The following is a 20,503-nucleotide window of genomic DNA, read 5'->3' on the forward strand; positions in this document are numbered from 1 at the left end:
CAAAAAACTACTGAACTTGATAAACGAATTCAGCAAGGTGGCAGGATATAAAATAAATACACAGAAATCAGAGGCATATTTATACACCAACAATGAACTGTCAGAAAGAGAAATTAGGAAACTATCCTCTTCACTATTGCAACCAAAAAAATAAAGTACCTAGGAGTAAATTTAACCAAGGAAATTAAACACCTGTACTTGGAAATTTATAAAACATTGATAAAATAAATCAACAAAGATACAAACAAATGGAAGCATTACAAATGCCGTGCTTATGGCTAGGCAGAATAAATATCATTAAAATGTCTGTATTGCCCAAAGCAATTTATAAATTCAATGCAATACCAATTAAAATATCAATGACATACTTCAAAAATATAGAACACATATTCCAAAACTTTATATGGAACCAATAAGGAACACAGATAGCCTCAGCAATCTTGAAAAGGAAGATACAGTGGGCAGTATCACATTTCCTGATACCAAGTTATACTACAAGGTCACTGTACTCAAAACAGATTGATACTAGCATAAGAACAGGCATATAGATCAATGGAACAGAACAGGGAACCCAGAAATAAACCACACATTTTTGTTCTACTGATATTTGACAAAGGAGGTAAGAGCATTAATGAAGTAAAGACAGCCTCTTCAATAAATAGTGTTGTTAAAATTGGACAGCTACCTACAAAAAAAAAAAATGAAATTAGACCACCAACTTACACCATTCACAAAAATAAACTCAAAATGGATAAAGAACTTAAATGTAAGTCTTGAAACCATAAGCATCTTAGAAGAAAACATAGGCAGTAAGCTCTCCGACCTCTCTCGCAGCAATATATCAATATTTGCTGATTTATCTCCACGATCAAGTGAAATAAAAGACAGGATAAACAAATGGGACTATATTAAACTAAAAAGCTTTTGCATGGCTAAACACAATAAGAATAGAATAAAAAGACAAACTACACAATGGGAGAACATATTTGACAATACGTCTGATAAGGGGTTAAAAACCAAAATTTATAAAGATCTTCTAAAACTCAACACCATGAAGATAAACAATCCAATCAGAAAATGGGCAAAAGAAATGAATAGACACTTCTCTAAAGAGGACATACAGATGGCCAATAGGCATATGAAAAAATGCTCAACATCACTAATCATTAGAGAAATGCAAAATAAAACCACAGTGAGATATCACCTCACACAAGTCAGAATGGTGCTCATCAACAAAACAATATATAATAAGTGCTGATGAGGATGTGGAGAAAAGGGAACCCTCCTGCACTGCTGGTGGGTATGTAGGATGATGCAGCCACTGTGGAAAACAGTATGGAGACTCCTCAAAAAATTAAAAATCAAATTGCGTTTTGACCCAGCTATCTCACTTTTAGGAATATACCCCAAGAACACCATAGCAGTGTTTCAAAAGGAGAAATGCACCCCCATGTTTATGGCAGCATTGTTCACAATAGCAAAGATGTGGAAACAGCCCAAGCATCTGTTAGTGGATGAGTGAATTAAAAAGCAGTGTTATATATTGATATATACAATGGAATTCTATGGGGCCATGAAAAAGTAAAAAATCTTACCTTTTGTGACAACATGGATGGACATGGAAACTATTATGTTAAGTGAAATAAGCCAGGCAGAAAAAGAAAAATATCATATGACCTCACTCATTTGAGGAATCCAATGAACAATGTGACCTTAGGAACGAAATTGAGAGAGAGAAGAAATCAAAGGGACCAGAGGAAAAGAGAACAGAGGAAAGGGGGATGATACGATTGGATAAACCTGAAGGGAAGAGGGGAGAATAGGGAGGGAGGCAAGGAAGATGTTGAGGGGAATATGGGTGAGGGTGATGCATTGGTGGCAACACTAGAATCTATGTAAACACAATAAATTAAAAAAAAAAATCTCTCTACAAAGCATCCAGAGTGATTTTTACAAAGCATGTGAGATCACATTGATTCCGCTGCTGGAAAACCACCAATCATTTCATTATTCTGAAAATAAAAATCCAATTTTCTTTTTATGTCATATAATCCTTACAGAATCTGCTCCTGTGACTTCTTCACAGGCTTCTCTCATAACCATCTCCTCTGCTTTCACTAAGTTATACATGTGGTTTCCTTCTGCTCCCTGAATATACCACACTCTCATTCCACACTAGGACCTCACTCTTCCCTTTGCCTGGAAAAACTTCCTTCTAGTTTTTTCTGTTGTTCCTTCTCATTATTCAGTTCCTGGTCCAGATGCCACTTCTTTATAAAGGGATTTCTCCTGAGCACTCTTTCCAAAGGAGCTACACGTACCCTCAATATACTCTATCCAATCTTCCTGTTTTAAGGTCTTTATATAATTTATCCATATCTCAAGTTGCCATATTTATTTTTGTTTATTTCCTTGCTTTGTATAAATATTGGATATATTTTTTCACTGCTGAATTCTGATGTCTAGAACAGCAACGTCTCAAAACTTATTGCTGAATCAATAAATGGCATGAATGAGTGGATATATTATCTTCTACTTTGGAAACCCAACTGATGACCATGGTCTATTTTAGTGAATGTCACATTATCCATTTTGGGAGAAGCCAGAAATCTTGGGGTCACTCCTAATTTCTCCTTATTTTTCATCCACTATATAATCAATTTTGCCTCTCTCAAACCAGCTAATGAACCACTCCACTTTTTTCTATCTAGAATCATTACTTGTTTGGATTTCTAACAAGTTTCTTATCTTGTTCAGCTTCAATCTTGTCAATCTTGTCACTTCATTATAGCTAGAATAAACATCAAAACATAATTTTGATTGTGTCCCTTTATTGCTTAAAATCCTTTAACATTAAAATAGTTACTTGATACTGTTGCATTTTTAATGCCTAACCTACCTGTATTGTTTTTTACTCATATGAGTTCCTGAAGTTGTGGGCAATTTTTGGCAAGCTGATAATTTCCCATATCAGGCAAATAATCTATTTCTGCTAATCTCTACATGAAGGCTTTCCCTAGTACAATAACTGTTTGCTAAATGCTCAGTAGCCCTTCAGGGGCAACCCTTCTTAAACAGTGAATAAATGCCCCAGCCATCCCAGATTTCACATCTTCAGTGGGATGATTCTTAGAACACTGAAGGCCACCTCTTTATAGTATTAACCTCAGAGGGATACCATATGGAATTAAGTGTTGCCCATAGCCATAACCAGCTCATTAACAGACCTAAATTTGGGTTTCTTCTTTCCTTATCTCACTTCTTCCTCTTACCCCCCTGTGTACCTTGGAATCAACTCTTGAATAAACTACCCACATCCAAGGTATTGTCTCAGGGTCTGCTCTTAGAGATACACAAAATATGAAATATGGCTTATAACAGGGGTTGGGAACCTATGGCTAGTGAGCCAGATGTGGCTCTTTTGATGGCTGCATCTGGCTCACAGACAAATCTTTAATAAAAAAAATGTTAAAAATATAAAACATTCTTATGTATTACAATCCATTCATTTCCTACTGCTCATGTTCATGGTTGCAGGTGGCTGGAGCCAATCACAGCTGGACAACACCAAATTTTTATTGGATAATGCGTAATGTACACGGGCTGTTGTATGGCACTCATGGAATTACATTTTAAAATATGTAGCATTCATGGCTCTCTCAGTCAAAAAATTTCCCAACTCCTGGCTTATAATATACCTCATGGTCTGGCTGTTAACTTCTCTCTCCAGTTTGTTGTCCTCAATCAACAATCACTTCATTCCCACACTAACATTGCTTTCTGGCTCTACTAATTTCTTGAATGTGTTATACTCTTCCTAAATTTATAAGCCTTTGCATACTTATGCCTACACCTTAAATGTTATCTCTATTCTCTGGTGACTAACCAAGTACCTTGTTCAAACAAGTGTTCAATGAATGCTCGTTCGAATGTAATTCCACTGAGAAATCATTTTTTTTCACTTTATTTTTATACAGTATGTTATGGAAATCTTACTAAAATTCTAAGAAAATATTCCAGTAGAATAGTAACATATATTAATTTTTAAAATGTCAAATATATGTTTTTTTCCCTTTTTTGATAGGGTATTCAATTAACCAGGTGCAAATCATCAACTATTTTCACCTGGAAACAATGGAATATCAGCAGTTCAGAGAAAAATTTCTTTGAATAATACATTTTCTTTTAATAAGCCAAGGTTGACTTAAAATTTTCTCCTATAATAAGTTATTTTTATTATGGGTTATCACATTATTATTCTTAATATGACCTTTCTGCCAAAAATGTTCCCTAACACTAGCATTTGTTTGGTTTTAAATAAACAAGTTGTGCTAGCAAGATCAAAAGTAATGATAGAATTAAACTCATTATGCTTTTATTGTACTATAATACTCTTAGCAAGAGTTATATTTGATCCAGAGCATATAATTAGGACATTTGAAGGAATCTATGCTTTCACTTGATTTGAGACAATAAATACCAGTCACAAAAAACATGTTACTGCTTCTTTTACTGCTCCTTCTTTTCTCTTTCTCACAACTCAACACTCACTAATAACTTGTTATTTTCTACAATATTTTAATTTTGATAAAATTAACAGAACACTAAACTTCCTATTGACCAATAATATCTATTCATTTGATGACATTTGGAAGAATGGGTGGTCTTCTGGCCCTATGATCAAAATTTACTAGTGGCATTACTTCTACTATAAATTTACATATTTTATATCTTATTTTTGGAAAATTTTTGTTTTCATATTCACATATTTATAACTTAGGTCTGGATAATTCCCACTTATTTCTCAGAACTGAAAGTAACATTCTGTACCTGCCCACACCCTTATCACATATCTAGGTTTCCATACACTGTGGCTTTTTCCTTCACAATACATTTTATACATTGCTAATTATGTCTTTAAGAGAACATTGTTTTAATTTTATTTATTTATTTATTCATGTTAGAGAGGAGAGAAAGAGAGAGAGAGAGAGAGAGAGAGAGAGAGAGAGAGAAGGGGAGGAGCAGGAAGCATCAACTCCCATATGTGCCTTGACCAGACAAGTGCAGGGTTTTGAACCGGCGACCTCAGCATTCCAGGTCGACGCTTTATTCACTGCACCACCACAGGTCAGGTGCTAATTATGTCTTTAATATATCTCTTTCCATTAGGCCACAAACTAAATGAGAGTCCAAATTGCATCTATTTTCTTTCTTTCTCCTTTTTTTTATTTTTAACATTACATCCTTAGCTCTTAATATAAGATGCACCTCTATTTTTTGGCATATACAATCCTTCAATATATCACTTCATTCATTTATACTTTCATGTATTTAAATACACTTAAACATTCATTTATTTTACAACCTTTTATTAAGCTATGTACTGTTGGATTAGGTCAGTACCTTAGACATATAACACAGAATCCTTTCACTTAAGAAGGGAGAGGGGTATAAGATAATTAAAACATAGTAGAATAAGTAAGAAACAAGATAAATTTAAAAAAGAAAAAGACCTATCTATACCTTCTTGTTTCTCTCTTCTAGTTCTAATATAGAGATTGAAAATCTTTATTTTTATAGCATGGTTTATGATTCAAAATAAATTTAAAATAAAAAATAAAAACCAATGACTAGCTGCTATACACAGTTTACATAGGAAAAATAAGGAATACTTTGCTGTGATAATTCAGAAATATTCAGAACAGTGGTGACACAGTCCAGCCTACTTATATGAGCAGAAGTCTCCCAAGTGGCTTTACTCTTAAGTCAGTGGCACTCAAAGTGTGCTCTAGGGATCATTTTCTGGGAAGTTGATAGAAATGCAAATACTAGGTCCCTCCCAGAGCTATAATACTTAGTCAAGACTTCAAAGCTGGGACTCAGCAATCTGTGTTTTAATAACCTCTTTGGTGACTCTTTTTTTAAAAATTCATTCTAGAGAGGTGTGAGAGAGAGAGAGGGATAGAGAGAGAGAGAGAGAAGGGGGAGAGGAGCTGGAAGCATCAACTCCCATATGTGCCTTGACCAGGCAGGCCCAGGGTTTTGAACTGGCAATCTCAGCATTTCCAGGTTGATGCTTTGTCCACTATGCCACCACAGGTCAGGCCTTTGGCAACTCTGATGCCCATACTCTAATGTTGGAGAACACTGGTTTAGATGCTGCACTTCCTCCTCCCCCCACCATTCCCAATTTAGATTTCCTCCTTCCACAGGTACCATCAAGTCTGGAGTCAAATATGACTCAGCTGTAGTTCCTGCAACACAGGATCTTATACAGTCCATTGAATGGTGATTTTAAAATCAGTGGTGATTTTTAGATCAATAGCTGGCCTCTTTACAGGAAAGCTCACAATATCCCAAATCCTTTATGTTATCTTCTGTTCGCCTCCTCCTCTGGCTTTCTGGGGTTTTTGTTGTTTTTCTGTATTAGTAAGGTCTCATAGGTGAACCTATTTAAGTTACATCATAAATATTGCAGTCATATAAAAGAATTAATTATTGGTAAGGAGAATAGAATGCACTAGTTTAAAGAGAAAGCAATAAGAATTTAGAACAAATTCAGTAGTAGATAATTATTATTAGTAGAGACTTTCAGCAAACAGCATGATGGTGATGTCAGTGACATGAGTTTAATCCATTAAAGGCCATCCCTTTTCTTTGTCAATTGCAGTTATTTATATATTTTCAACTCATAGCATCTTGAGACTTTGTAACAATAATCAAAATGTTAGTAAATGAATCATATAAATTCATTAATATTGATTTTTTTCCTATAATAACCAGTGTGTGCACACACACACATGAACAACTATTTTTCTTATTTAATTGTAAAGCCAGAAGCCACGGCCACTATCACAACCACCTGGCCCATGCAGGTTCTCATTGGATTCAATCAGTTGGTAAAGAAACAATGGAGCCAAAAACTGGTGGGCTATCATCTTTAATCCTAGCTTGCACCCGGCGGGCAAATAAAAACACACACTGAGCTCCAAAACCCACTCATATTCAGTGCTCACAAAGCTACTGACTTATCCGAGTTTCCTAGAATCAAAGGTTTCTAGCTCACCAGACTTATTCTCCTCAGTTCCCCATCTCCTTCCTTCTCCCTGCACAAACTGCACAAACTGGCTTCTCACTCAACACTCCACCATCTTGGCTGCTTCTCCTGGCCTCTTCCACGTGGCCTTTCTCTGCTCTCTGCTCTCTAATGCTAATCTCAGGAACCAAGTGAGAGCAAGCTCCCGTTCTGTCCCCATTTTATAGTGTAGAAATCAAAACCTTAATCCAATATACAAATAAGGAAGTCTCTGATACAGTCACTTATCTGAGGCATAATTGGATTGCACCACCCCACATCAAAAAGGGTGGAAAAGGCTTAGTCCTAAAATGAAGCCTCAGGCTACAAGAATTCTGCCTGCCCACAGCGCACAGAGACACACATTAATATCACCTGGGCAACGGCCTCCACGTGAGCGGCGCCATCTTTAGCAAAGTGAGCATAATACATTTTATCCGCCCAACATTAATACATAATATTTTTTGGATGTATTTGTCAATTATTTTTAATATTTTAAAAGTTAATTGCTTTGCAATGGGTGGTCTTAAAGTTTTAGTTTACAGCTCTGGAAATTCCAACTTTTCCTTTATTGGTTAATTGAGGATTTCCAGAGAAGAAAGACTTGCTATTTTTAAATTCAAAACAAAAACATTTATCTTTTTCTATTTTGTATATCTTTTCAAAGGCATACTTGATAGAATTTTAAATAATTTTTGTAAATTATAATAATAAAAAATATGGCGAGTGTTGGGCAGATAAAATATATTATGCTCACTTTGTTAAAGATGGCACTGCCAAAATGGAAGCCTGTCGCCCAGGTGATATTAATGTGTGTTGGGGGCGGGATGTGGGCAGGCAGGATCCTTGTAGCCTGGGGCTTGGTTTTAGGACTAAGCCTTTCCCACCCTTTTTGATGTAGGGTGGTGCAATCCCATCATGCCTCAGATAAATGACTTTGTATTAGAGACTTCCCTATTTTGTATATTGGATTAAAGGTTTTGATTCCTGCACTATAAAGTGGGGCAGACCAGGAGCTTGCTCTCTCGGTTCTTGAGATTAGCATTAGAGAGGAGAGCAGAGAAAGGCTACGTGGAGGAGGCCAGGAGAAGCAGCCAAGATGGCAGAGTGCCGAAGGAAAAGCCAGTTTGTGCAGAGTTTGTGCAGGGAGGAGGAAGGAGTTAGGGAACAGAGGAATAAGTCTGGTGAGCTAGAAACCTTTGATTCTAGGAAACTTGGATAAGTCAGTAGCTTTGTGAACACTGAATGAATGGGTTTTGGAGCCCAGTGTGTGTTTTTATTTGCATGCTGGGCAAGCTAGGATTAAAGATGATGGCCCATCAGCTTTTGGCTCTGTTGTTTCTTTACCGACTGTCCAAATTCAATGCAAACCTGCATGGGTCAGGCTGCTGTGATGGTGGCCCTGGCTACTGGGTTTACAGGGAGGCTTTCAATTGAAAACATCTTTCTTTTTCTTTGTGTGTGTGTGCATGCGCACGTGTGTGTGTGTGTGTTTAATTTATTAGGACATTATTTAAAGTTAAAAAGATAATGTCATAACTCTCTATAGAACAGAAGTGTTTTGATGTAGATAGTTGAAATTTTCTAGTAAATTCCAGAGAATATCAATCTATGAAGCAGTCATTCTATAAATCTTTTAGAAATAGCAACTTTATGCAAGACACAGCTCTAGATTCTGGGGTGGAATTGGAGGTAATGCTTTAATAAATAAATACACATAAATAGCTAAGTTACAATATCAATATTAATAGTAGAATGTTTTTATTTAGCTTATTTAAATTGCATTTTTTCACTCAATGAGGTAGAAAGGGAAAAAATTATTCTTTTTTTCAAACAGTAAAATTGAGGTTGATGTTTGCTTTTGCTTCAATGCAAAATGTGGCAAAGCTATGATGACAATTAGCACTTTGATACAGAATTTGTTTGATGACTCTATGATATGCCTTATAAAAACAGAACAAATCATAAGCAACAACAACAACAAAAGGATGAAGCATGATGGCATTGTGAGTAACATAGTTGTATCAGCAAAATGCTTTTATGTGGCCGTGATGATTGGGAATTCCCTCTAAGAAGGATATAATGGTCCAAAGCATTTGGCTTTGGATCAGCTAGTATAAAAGTGGAAGAGTCGAGTCTTGGGAAAATGATCTCACTAGTGGTGAAAGGAAGAACTAGATGTGGGTAGGCTCACAGTGGGTCAATAATCTGCAATGAAAGACTGCATCCTTAAACATAGATGACTACACTAACATTGCCTAGTCCTAGCCATCTGTTTGTGAAGACTTGTTAGCTGCCAAGGTTTAGTTTATTTAACCTTGAGGACAACACCCATGACTGGAAGCATAGTCAGTTACAGGCACTTTGTTTTCTTATAGTTAAAACAATGAGGTAATATTCTCAACCAAAATCTCTTAGGTCTATTGTCCCTAGATAGGATTCGGTGGTTCTAATTATTTAAAAATAAGGACTTCAAATTTTCTTACCCCATGTGAGGTCAAATAGTGTGGTTTTGGTCTACATACATTTTATATGACTACTCAGTGAAAAGTAGTATTGCTGGTGAACATTAAAACAACCAGATTTGATTATCATTAAAATTGGACTTTGACATAAGAGTTCATGAATAATGTTCATGACTGCTGAAGTGCTTGGTTTGTGCTTCTTTCATTTATTTATTTATTTATCTATTTATTTATTTATTTATTTATTTACTTACTTACTTACTTACTTATTTATTTTCACTCTTTTCTTTCTTTAGAACACCAGGCATTAGACAGTAGATGGCAGTGTGAGATGGGGAATTTAAGCCTTGGCAGCGTTCATTTGAAACTAGCCCGATAGAAATGGCTTTTGACTTGGAAGCATTTATTAAATGAGCCTTTGGTCAGAGTTTTGTCTAGCAGCCAGGATCCTGCCCGGGAAGGCTCTGGCAACCCACAGGTGCAGCTCTGTAAGTGCTTTGTCTGAACTGGGGCTGCTGTCCTTCTTTGAAGCAAGGTGAGGATCATTTGTGCACAATTCATAGTCACAGAGCCAAGCTCACTGCCACTCAACTGTCTTGGCACTCTTATGCCTCCTGGTGAAGTTAACGCCTCTGATTATTGCCTTTCTGGGAAATTCATTATATTGAAATGTATAAGTAGAAACTTTGATATATACAAAAGGTCATTGGTGCTTTAGGTTTTTACCTAATTTTCACCTTTTTTTTTGGTTTCAAACCCCTAAAAATCTGAGGCAGCGAGTGAGGGTATTTCCAAACTGATAAACAAACTATTACATGGGAAAATTTCTCAGCATCTGAATGGCTACTATTCCGCATGCTTGGCAAAGTGATAGATTCTATTCAGAATTTTTAAGATCTCATAAAAAAAAAAAGAGTATTTAAGCTGATTTGGCCTTCTTTTCTATTGCAGATTCTTAGAAGATCCAGGATTTGGTATCTATAATTAGCTACATAAATTTGTATCCCTATAGAACATTTTAAAACAAGAAAGTGTATTTTAAGCAGGAAAGAGATAGCTAAAAATATTTTACTTAATAGAGAAGAGGTCAATAATTTTGAGAAAAGCCTTGTCCTACTTGCAGTAATTATAGTATTAAAATAAGGCACACTATTAGAATATTATAATACTAGTAATTATTCTACTCATGAAACTTTGTAAACCTACATTTCTTAATTTTAGGTCTAAATTTGAGACTCATTAATTTCAGCTCTTATGTGATGTAATATTTATTACTTAACCTCAGTAAGTTTCACTTTTTTCAACTGTAAAATGGAAACAATAAAAATACTTATCTGACACACACTAAGCATTAGATATTATAGTACAGTCTGACATAAGAAATATTAGCCATTTTGTTATATAGATATTGATGAGCATAGCTGTATTTTCAAACAAAATTATTTTCCCCATGTTAAAAAATATAGAGAATATTAATAATACCTTAAGCCAAACTAAATTAAGTAATTAATCTGCTTAAAATGGAATGCACACCAAAGCAAGTGCAGGAAAATTTGAAAATTTAGGATAATCTATTCTATAAGAACTCTAATTTCATTAATTTGTTGAAGAAGAGACAAATAGGATGTTATAAAAAAAGTCTTGGCCCTGGCCGGTTGGCTCAGCGGTAGAGCGTCGGCCTGGCGTGCGGGGGACCCGGGTTCGATTCCTGGCCAGGGCACATAGGAGAGGCGCCCATTTACTTCTCCACCCCACCCCCCTCCTTTCTCTCTGTCTCTCTCTTCCCCTCTCGCAGCCAGGGCTCCATTGGAGCAGAGATGGCCCGGGCACTGGGGATGGCTCCTTGGCCTCTGCCCCAGGCGCTGGAGTGGCTCTGGTCGTGGCAGAGCGATGCCCCGGAGGGGCAGAGCATCGCCCCTGGTGGGCAGAGCATCGCCCCTGGTGGGCGTGCCGGGTGGATCCCAGTCGGGCGCATGTGGGAGTCTGTCTGATTGTCTCTCCCCGTTTCCAGCTTCAGAGGGATATAAAAAAAAAAATTAAAAAAACAAAAAAAGTCTGTGTGTATGTGTATAAAGTAAAATATTTGCCAGAAATCACATAAACCTCTTCTTTTTCATGGATAGAGCTTTTTATCACTTGACAATGGTGGTCAGAACCTAAAGAACTAGGGTTTGGGCATAAAAATAGTAGTCATTTTTATAAAAGTGAAATCTTCTTTTGAGAAATATGTTCAGTGATCTGAACTTACATTTATTAAGAGAAAAGTAAGTTTAGAGGAGTTGACTTAGTAAGTTGTGTTGAGGTATCAAAAAATTCTTTCCCAACTTCACCACTATTTTGCTTTTTTATATTTTTCTCAAGTTATTATTTCATTTTACTTTGATTTGTTTAGGCTAACTTTTCTAAGGCAATATGTCTGAATTCTGCTCCTGCAATTTTTAAGATTTGAGAACTTGGGCAAATTGCTGAATGTTTGTCTGTCTTCTCTTATAAAAATAAAGAATAGTAATACCTCAGGTGGCCCTGGCCGGTTGGCTCAGCAGTAGAGTGTTGGCCCAGTATGTGGAAGTCTCGGGTTTGATTCCTGGTCAGGGCACACAGGAGAAGTGATCATCTGCTTCTCTACCCCTTTCCCTTCTCTCTCTTTCTCTCACTCTCTTTCTTTCCTCCCATAGCCATGGCTTGAGTGGTTTGAGAATGTTGGCCCTGAGCACTGAGAATGGCTCCATGGCCTCTCCTCAGGGGCTAGAAAGCTTGGTTGCTGAGTAACAGAGCCATGCCCCAGATGGACAGAGCATCATCTGATAAGGGGCTTGCTGGGTACATCCTTTCCTGGTCAGGGTGTATGCATGAGTCTATCTCTCTGCCTCCCTGCCTCTCACCCTATCACTTAAAAAAAAGATATATATAATATATATAAATATATATATAAAAGTATATATAATACCTCAGGTTCTTGTGAGATTAAATTGTTAAATACATAAGTAAGTACATAAACGTGCTCCAGCTCAGTGTTGGGACATAGCAAATCCTCATTCAGTAAAAGCCATAAATATATATTTTTTAAATAGGGACAGAGAGAGAGTCAGAGAGAGGAATAGATAGGGACAAAGCATCAATCATCAGTTTTTCGTTGTGACACCTTAGTTGTTCATTGATTGCTTTCTCATATGTGCCTTGACCGTGGGCCTTCAGCAGACCAAGTAACCCCTTGCTCAAGCTAGCGACCTCGGGTCCAAGCTGGTGAGCTTTTTTTTTTTTTTGCTCAAGCCAGATGAGCCTATACTCAAGCTGGCGACCTCAGGGTCTCAAATCTGGGTCCTTCTGCATCCCAGTCCGACACTCTATCCACTGCGCCACCTCCTCGTCAGGCAAAAAGAATTATTTGATGTGACTGTTACGGAATTAGAAAACTATAAACTAATGGCTGAAGGATGTTTAAAATTAATCAAAACCTGTTATTTTACAAATAAGAAAACTAATGGCTAGAAAGTTGAAGTCAACACTAATGCACTAATTGTATTAGTATTAGTTACGATTTTTCAAAGAAACAGAAACATTAGGAAAGAGCGATATAGATGGATAGATAGATAAAAATTTATTATAAGAAACTGATATGAAGGCTGAGAAGTCCTAAAATGAGCAATTTGTATGGTACAGATTATAGTCTGAAAGCCTTTAGGCTTGATACAAATGAAGAGCTCATGTTTCTCTTTGAGTCTGATGTCAATGCAGTCAGTCAAGAAGAGTTCTTTTTATTAGCAGGACAGGTGTTATAGTCAGGCCTTTAAGTGATTGGATAAGACACACCACATTGGGGAGGGAAATTTGCTTTACTTAGTCTACCAATTCAAATATTAATTTCATCAAGAAACACCCTCACAAACAAACACAGAATAATGTTTGACTAAATATCTGGGCACCCAAACCCAGTCAAGTTGACACAAAATCAACTATCACACTAGTATAAACCTAGTTTGCAGTGATATTTAAGCTTCTAAAACAATCAACTCAAGGAAAATTCAATAAAGTCTCATTGTTGTATTTGCTAAAGTATAACATTTGAGTTTTATCCTCAAGAAGTTAAGCTATTTCCTTTTTAAGATAAATTCGCATTCTCAAGTTTTGAAAATGTTGCTTTGTTAATAACCTCTCTAAGGGTTTGTTTTTGTTTGTTTGTTATATGACCTTGAAACAAAGCAGTTCCACAAGTATAAGGCCAGCCATAAATTTATACACAGGTTTTCCCTTTTTGGAATTTTTTACTTGATATTGTCTGTGTCTTAAAGTGGCATAAGAAGGCAACAAAATATTGTGTTTTTTACCTGCTAAAATTCTGGTGACCAGATCCAGTATGTAGAGAGGGTGGAGTTTTCCCCAATCAACAAGCAACTCAGTTCTGAAACTATCTACCCAGAGATTTCAGAGCTAAAAGACTTGTTTGCATAAGACTGCCCTTCATTCACTTCAAATGCCAATTGTAAACTCAGGTTGTCAGTTGTGCTTCTTTCCAACTGGCTACAGATGAAAGGTTCCACAACCCACTTCCTGGAATTCCAACACCAGTTTCAAGTCCAGGTTGTTACCTGTACTTTTGACTGACTGGTTTTAAAGCAGAGGTTTCCATGATCCCCCACCTAGGGTTTGATTAATTTGCTAAAGTCACTCACAAAACTCAAGGAATCTGCTTACTCTCTAGATTACCAATTTATTACAAAGTATATTAAAGGAAACAAATCAACAGCCAGATGAAAGATGCATGATGAAAAGAAGGGATGCTGAGCTTCCATGCCATCTCTGGGTGTGCTACCTTCCCAGCACCTCAATGGGTCCACCAAAGAGAAAGCTTTTAGAGCCTATCTTTTTTGGTTTTTATGGAGATTTCATTATGTTGTCATGATTGATTAAATCACTGGCCACTGTTGATTGATTCAACCTTCAGCTCCACTCCCTTCTCTGAGGGTCAGAGGATAGAGACTGAAAATTCCAACCCTCTAATTATCTCACTTGTTTGGTTCTCTTAACAAAAGGCTCTGATCCCTTGGTGTGGAGCAAAAAGTCACCTCACTAACATAAGAAAAAACATCTTATGGCTCTCACTGCTTAAGACATTCCAAGGATTTTAGAAGCTTTATGTCAGAAACTGGGTGAAGATCATACTGAAAATCATATCTGTTGTAGGGAAAACTCAGAAATGGTTATCTGCCACGAAAGAACTCTGGGATGAAAGTCCAGAAAATCTATAAATCTCACTTTGTTGCTTTAAGATCCCCTATTAACCAGTAGAAAATGAGCTGGAAAGGGTGTGAGTTTGGATCCACCAGAGAAACTAAAGCAATGGTGATGTTTGTGAAAAACAGAGTTGAGTTGGAGACAAAAATCAGTCAAAAAATATAGTATATATTATCAAAGAAAAAAACAAAGTGCATTTATTAATAGGACTAGGGTGTACATAAGTGGAAGGGATTTGGGGGCATCTCAGGATGTTGAATTTAGCTCTAGATTCTTTTGGGGAAAGAAATACGGTGCCACACTGCTAACACATTTCACCTGGTAAACACAGCAATAAAGGTCTACACCAAATTTATCAAAATATTTTCTCTTCTTTTCTTTCTCAGCTATAGTCAGGAGAATGTTATGGTTTATCAAGCAGTATTCTTTCAGTAAGTATCTTTATACTTGAATGATACAGTATAATTGCTTCTGATAATGAAATAAATTGAAAATCTAAATTAATTAATATCTCAGAATTATGAATATTTGAATCCTGTTTTTGTTCAGTTTGAAAATTTATTACAATAAAGATATAGTTTATATTATATTATAAAAAATGTTAAGCCTAATTCGGAGGGACCTGAAACATTGAAGACAGGAACAAGGTCCATCAGTTGCACATCAAAGCTTTATTGTCTAGCTTGGCCAAGCGGTGGCTACTCCAACAGAATTCTGAAGGAAAGTGCGCGCCGGCCCTTTGTTCTACTTAGTTTTTATAGTTTTGTAAGTGGGAAGTACAGAAGCAAAAATTGCAATTAGGAGCCCCTTACCACTATTGGTTATAGTCATATGTCCTTTAATATGATAGGACCACATTTAATTTGCAAGCCATACATCCTTTTGGGGAAAACAAAGTTTACAAGCCAACACAATGGTAGAAAGATGTCTCTTTACATATTAAAAGGCATTCCTATATTATCTAGTGTTCATCTGCTATCTCTCTGTCCCGAGTCACACGTGTTAACCACACACATTTACATAGGAGAGGTAGTTTCGGTGGGAACAAATGCCCGCAAATGGCTCATTGCTATGAGAAAAGGTTTATTTTGGCTTTTCTCTCCCTGTACCTGGCTAGCCATTCAGCCCTTTCCCCACAGGCATGGTGGAATGTCTGGGGATCCATCTTTTCCTCCCTTTTGCATTTACAATTCAATGCCAAGGGCCATCCTGACTATGCCAATCACACAGTACAGAGACTATTCTCACAATTTCTCTGCACATCTTAACCCAAATCAACAAAATGTTTCTCAAGCCTCCCAAAATATTAATATTAATTCTGTAGCCTTTGGTACTTTACAACACCTGCAGGTGAAATGGCTCAGTGGCTCCTCAAAAAATACCTTAAATTTATATTATTGATTTACAATTTTTAGTGTTTTCACTAAATCCTCTCATGAATATTATTGTGTAGAGTAAGTCATATTTTTACAAGATCTATCCTAAAACAATGCATAAGATATTGTTTCTGTCTTCAAGAAACTTACATTCTACTAATATGTACAGATAACTAGAGAAATTATGATCTGAGGAGATCAGTATTATCATAGAAGTATAAATACAATATTTTAGACACAAAGGAAGAAGTTCCAGATACTGTGTAGGGAAATGGAGATGAGTCAAGGAAGATTTGAAGATAATCTAGTATTTTCAGCTGAATTGAAAAAAATGCAAAGTTGTCCAGAAGGAGAAATTAAGGAAGAATATTCTAAAGAGGAGGATCAGCAACGTGTAAAGGCATACAAGCAAACTGAATATTGGAAAAATTATGTAGTGGTTAGGAAGTAAAAAGAGAAAGCTGAGATTTAAATCTGGAATAAAAAAGATCAGAGGCTAAACATTATTCTAGATATATACAGCCAAGGGAATTTTAACCTCACTTGTCTTCCATTAACTCTAAGACAAAAGAAATGTAAATTGTCTCCAACTTTGTGAATGATCACCAGGCTAAACAATATCCAATCAGATACTGGTCTTCTAATTTCTGCTTCTGTGCATTTAAACTATATTGCAAACACTACTGGGTTTTTTTCAACCAATGTACTGATAAGTCAAATAATAAACAAAGAAGAGTTGCAAGAGGCAAAGATTTTTGTTTATATTGTTTACTGTTCTATCTCTAAATTTCTAATGTGTTGCTTATTTTCAAGTTGATGGAACCAAAGAATGGCAAACATTTATTGTATGCTTATAAAATTTCTGGATAATAGCATTAAATGTAGTCTAAAATGACACATTTTGTTGAGAAGAGAACATTTATTTACAGTGTGAAACTTGTCTTCAAGTATTTAAAAACTTATTATATAAAACCAAGTGACCTATTTTGGAGAATAATTTCCAGAGAGCTAACCTGGAATCAACGTGTGGATGCTGTAAGGAGTTATATTTTGATTTAGTATATGAAGGAATTTCTAAACTTTCTGACAATTTGATTTAAACAACAATAGAAACAGTAAACAGGATGAAATATGCCTCTGTGTACTCATGATATTCATATCAAAGCTTGAGGGCCATTAATCTTATAGAATAGATTCATTTTTTGAATGACAGGTTGAACTATAAGATATCCAAGGTTTATGAGTCTATTAGGAAGTTGGTAGACCAGTTGGATTATTTTGATTGAGGAGAGTAAAAGTCTATTAGCATGAATATTTGAAAGCAGTTGGCCTGTTTCAAATCAATGTGGAACATCAATTAAACAACAAAAAAATCTCTTTGGCATTTTCTCAATGTCCTTTCCCGGTCAAAGCAGATTATTCATAGTTTCCTTTAATGTCTACTACTCTGTTTATGAGGAATGAGTTAGGGGAAGTTTTTCTTTAATTCAAAACAAACAGATTTCTTACATGTTGATTGGCTGTCTGTTACTCAGATGTTTCCTGAGACTGTTTAAGTGCTTGTCAGGTGTTGTATTACCTGAACTTTCAGTGACTCATGAGAAGGAACAGACACTGGGTCATGAACTCTGGCTACTGACTTTTAGATCACTTTATAGGCTAATTATGAATTTGCTGAGGAAAAATAAATTCTTAAAATGCACCAAAAGGAACTGGTAGTTTAACAAACCATTAAATTTTGGGGTGGACTCTCAGGGTATTGATAAGAGAATGCTATACTTCTGTATCTGGACTTTCCTGCAGGAGGCTCTGAATCACAAGGTCACATTATTTTTCTAAAGAAATAGATGAACTAGAGTTTATGAAACATTAAGTTTAGACCAGATCACCTTTTCGTTTTCTGTCTTCTCATTTGAGATCTTATTTCAGAGGCTACTGCCAGCCTGCTCCCATTCTTGACTGAAGGGAATAAAACCTAGAGAAGCTCTCCCTATTAAATTATGTGCACACCTCAGAGATGGAGGCTCCAAGCCCCCTTTTTTCTGTTGTTCTCCACATACACTGCTGAATGGAGAGCCTGGTCAGGCTAGCCGAGGCTCATATACTGACAATTCTTTACTGTTCCTAGTAGAGGGCAGAGAGCTCAACAGAAATGAAGCCAGAGAGCTGTACAGAAATTCTGGATTCAGGCTGCCTGATTTAGTAAAAGTCCCCATCTTCTGCAGTGCTTTGGGCAAGTTCAGAAATTTTGAATTCTTAAATTATTTTCTTTAAATTTCAATCAGGATATAAAGAGGAAAAGTGGACCTTTTATTTTTTTATTTTTTACATTAAAAAATGTGTACAAGATTTCTATTGATAGTTGGATTATATATATATATGTATATATATATGTATATATATATATGTATATATATATATATATATTTTTTTTTTTTGTATTTTTCTGAAGCTGGAAATGGGGAGGCAGTCAGACAGACTCCCGCATGCGCCTGACCGGGATCCACCCGGCATGCCCACCAGGGGGTGATGCTCTGCCCATCTGGGGCATCGCTCTGTCACGACCAGAGCCCCTCTAGCACCTGGGGCAGAGGCCAAGGAGCCATCCCCAGTGCCCAGGACATCTTTTGCACCAATGGAGCCTCAGCTGCGGGAGGGGAAGAGAGAGACAGAGAGGAAGGAGAGGGGGAGGGGTGGAGAAGCAGATGGGTGCTTCTCCTATGTGCCCTGGCTGGGAATTGAACCCGGGACTCCTGCACGCCAGGCCAACGCTCTACCACTGAGCCAACCAGCCAGGGCTGATTATTATATTTTTAATGTTAAAAATCAGAAACCATGAACTCTCAGACACCAGAATTAATGGCTGTGTGATTATATTAAAGGATTATGGATAGAGTGATGAAAAATATTTTCTGGGCAAAAGGATTAGAAAATCAGCAATCTTTCATAGTATGTGTTTCATGAATATAACCTTCACTCACTGGTTTCTACAAATAACCTGCTATATTTTTCAGATGTCATGAATACTTGGAGGTCCAGTTTTGGGCTTTCTATTCCAGAAGTGGCTAGTAATAAATCTACCTATACTTTTAAGAGGAAGGGAGCCTTCTTCCATAACTGCAGTTTCTCTAAAGCTTGAAATTTTTAGCAACTTGTGTAATAGAGCTGTAAGCACAGATTCAGTATGCATAAATTCTAATGTACTCTCTGCCACTAAAGTCCACTTGACAGGATCTAAATCACTACCTCTTTGGGCCAGTGTTTTTGTCAGTATAAATTCAAAAGCATACCTAGATACTTAATCTTTTTGTAGACTCTAACTCTATGTTTCTATATTGACAGTATTTTTGTAGAACAATAAAGCCACTTTTTGGAAATAGACTGTATTACATAGCATTTGAAAAATAAAATAAAAAGAAATGATTATTCCTAAATACAATTTCTTTTTTGCTTGTTTAAAAATTATTTATTTATTTATTTATTTATTTATTTATTTATTTATTTATTTATTTATTTTAGTGAGGAGAGAGAGAGAAAAAAAAAGAGAGAAAGGGGGAGGAGCAAGAAGCATCAACTCCCATATGTGCATTGACCAGGCAAGCCCATTCAAGGATTTTGAATGGCAACGTCAGCATTCCAGGGCAACACTTTATCCCCTGCGACACCACAGATCAGGCTAAATACAATTTCAAACAAATAGTGTCTTCTCATGTAGCAAATTAATACCAAAATAATTTACCTTTGAAGATACATTTTCACAAGGGTTGTTTTATGCGGTTCCTTATTAATTTTTTTGTTTTACATATTTAATAAAACACATCAATGAAAAGGTCCAAGTCAAAGTCCTTTCATATCATGTTATTCATTGAAGTTAACAACTGAGGCTTGACAGTTTCTTACGGTTTTCTACTTCAGCTACTTTTAGAGAATTTTGTTTGCTTATTTATTTCAGGTTTATTCTCCTGGACTATACATCATGGCGAAGCAACACTAGAAAGGACTAATCATCCAGATAAAAGTTCCTTGTTCTCCTAAATGTTTTAGCACTTTTTTATGTCCTTTTACTTTTTCAAATATACTAGCAATCCACCTTGAACTTTTTTTTAGTCCATTCCAAGATCGAAAGCATTATTTGATGTTAGTTCAAAGAGTATGCCTCCTACTTACTCTTAAAGGGAGCCACAAACACTTGTACAGTAAGTCCTTGCTTACCATCTTTGATAGGTTCTTGGAGAATGCAACACGAAGCAAACAAGGTATAACAACATCAATTTTATCACAGGCTAATTGACATAAACAAGAGTTAAGTTCCTACAGCATATTTCTGGTCACCAAAACATCACCAAACTTCTAAA

This window comes from Saccopteryx leptura, chromosome 3 (genome assembly GCF_036850995.1).
Source record: "Saccopteryx leptura isolate mSacLep1 chromosome 3, mSacLep1_pri_phased_curated, whole genome shotgun sequence".
NCBI lineage: Eukaryota > Metazoa > Chordata > Mammalia > Chiroptera > Emballonuridae > Saccopteryx > Saccopteryx leptura.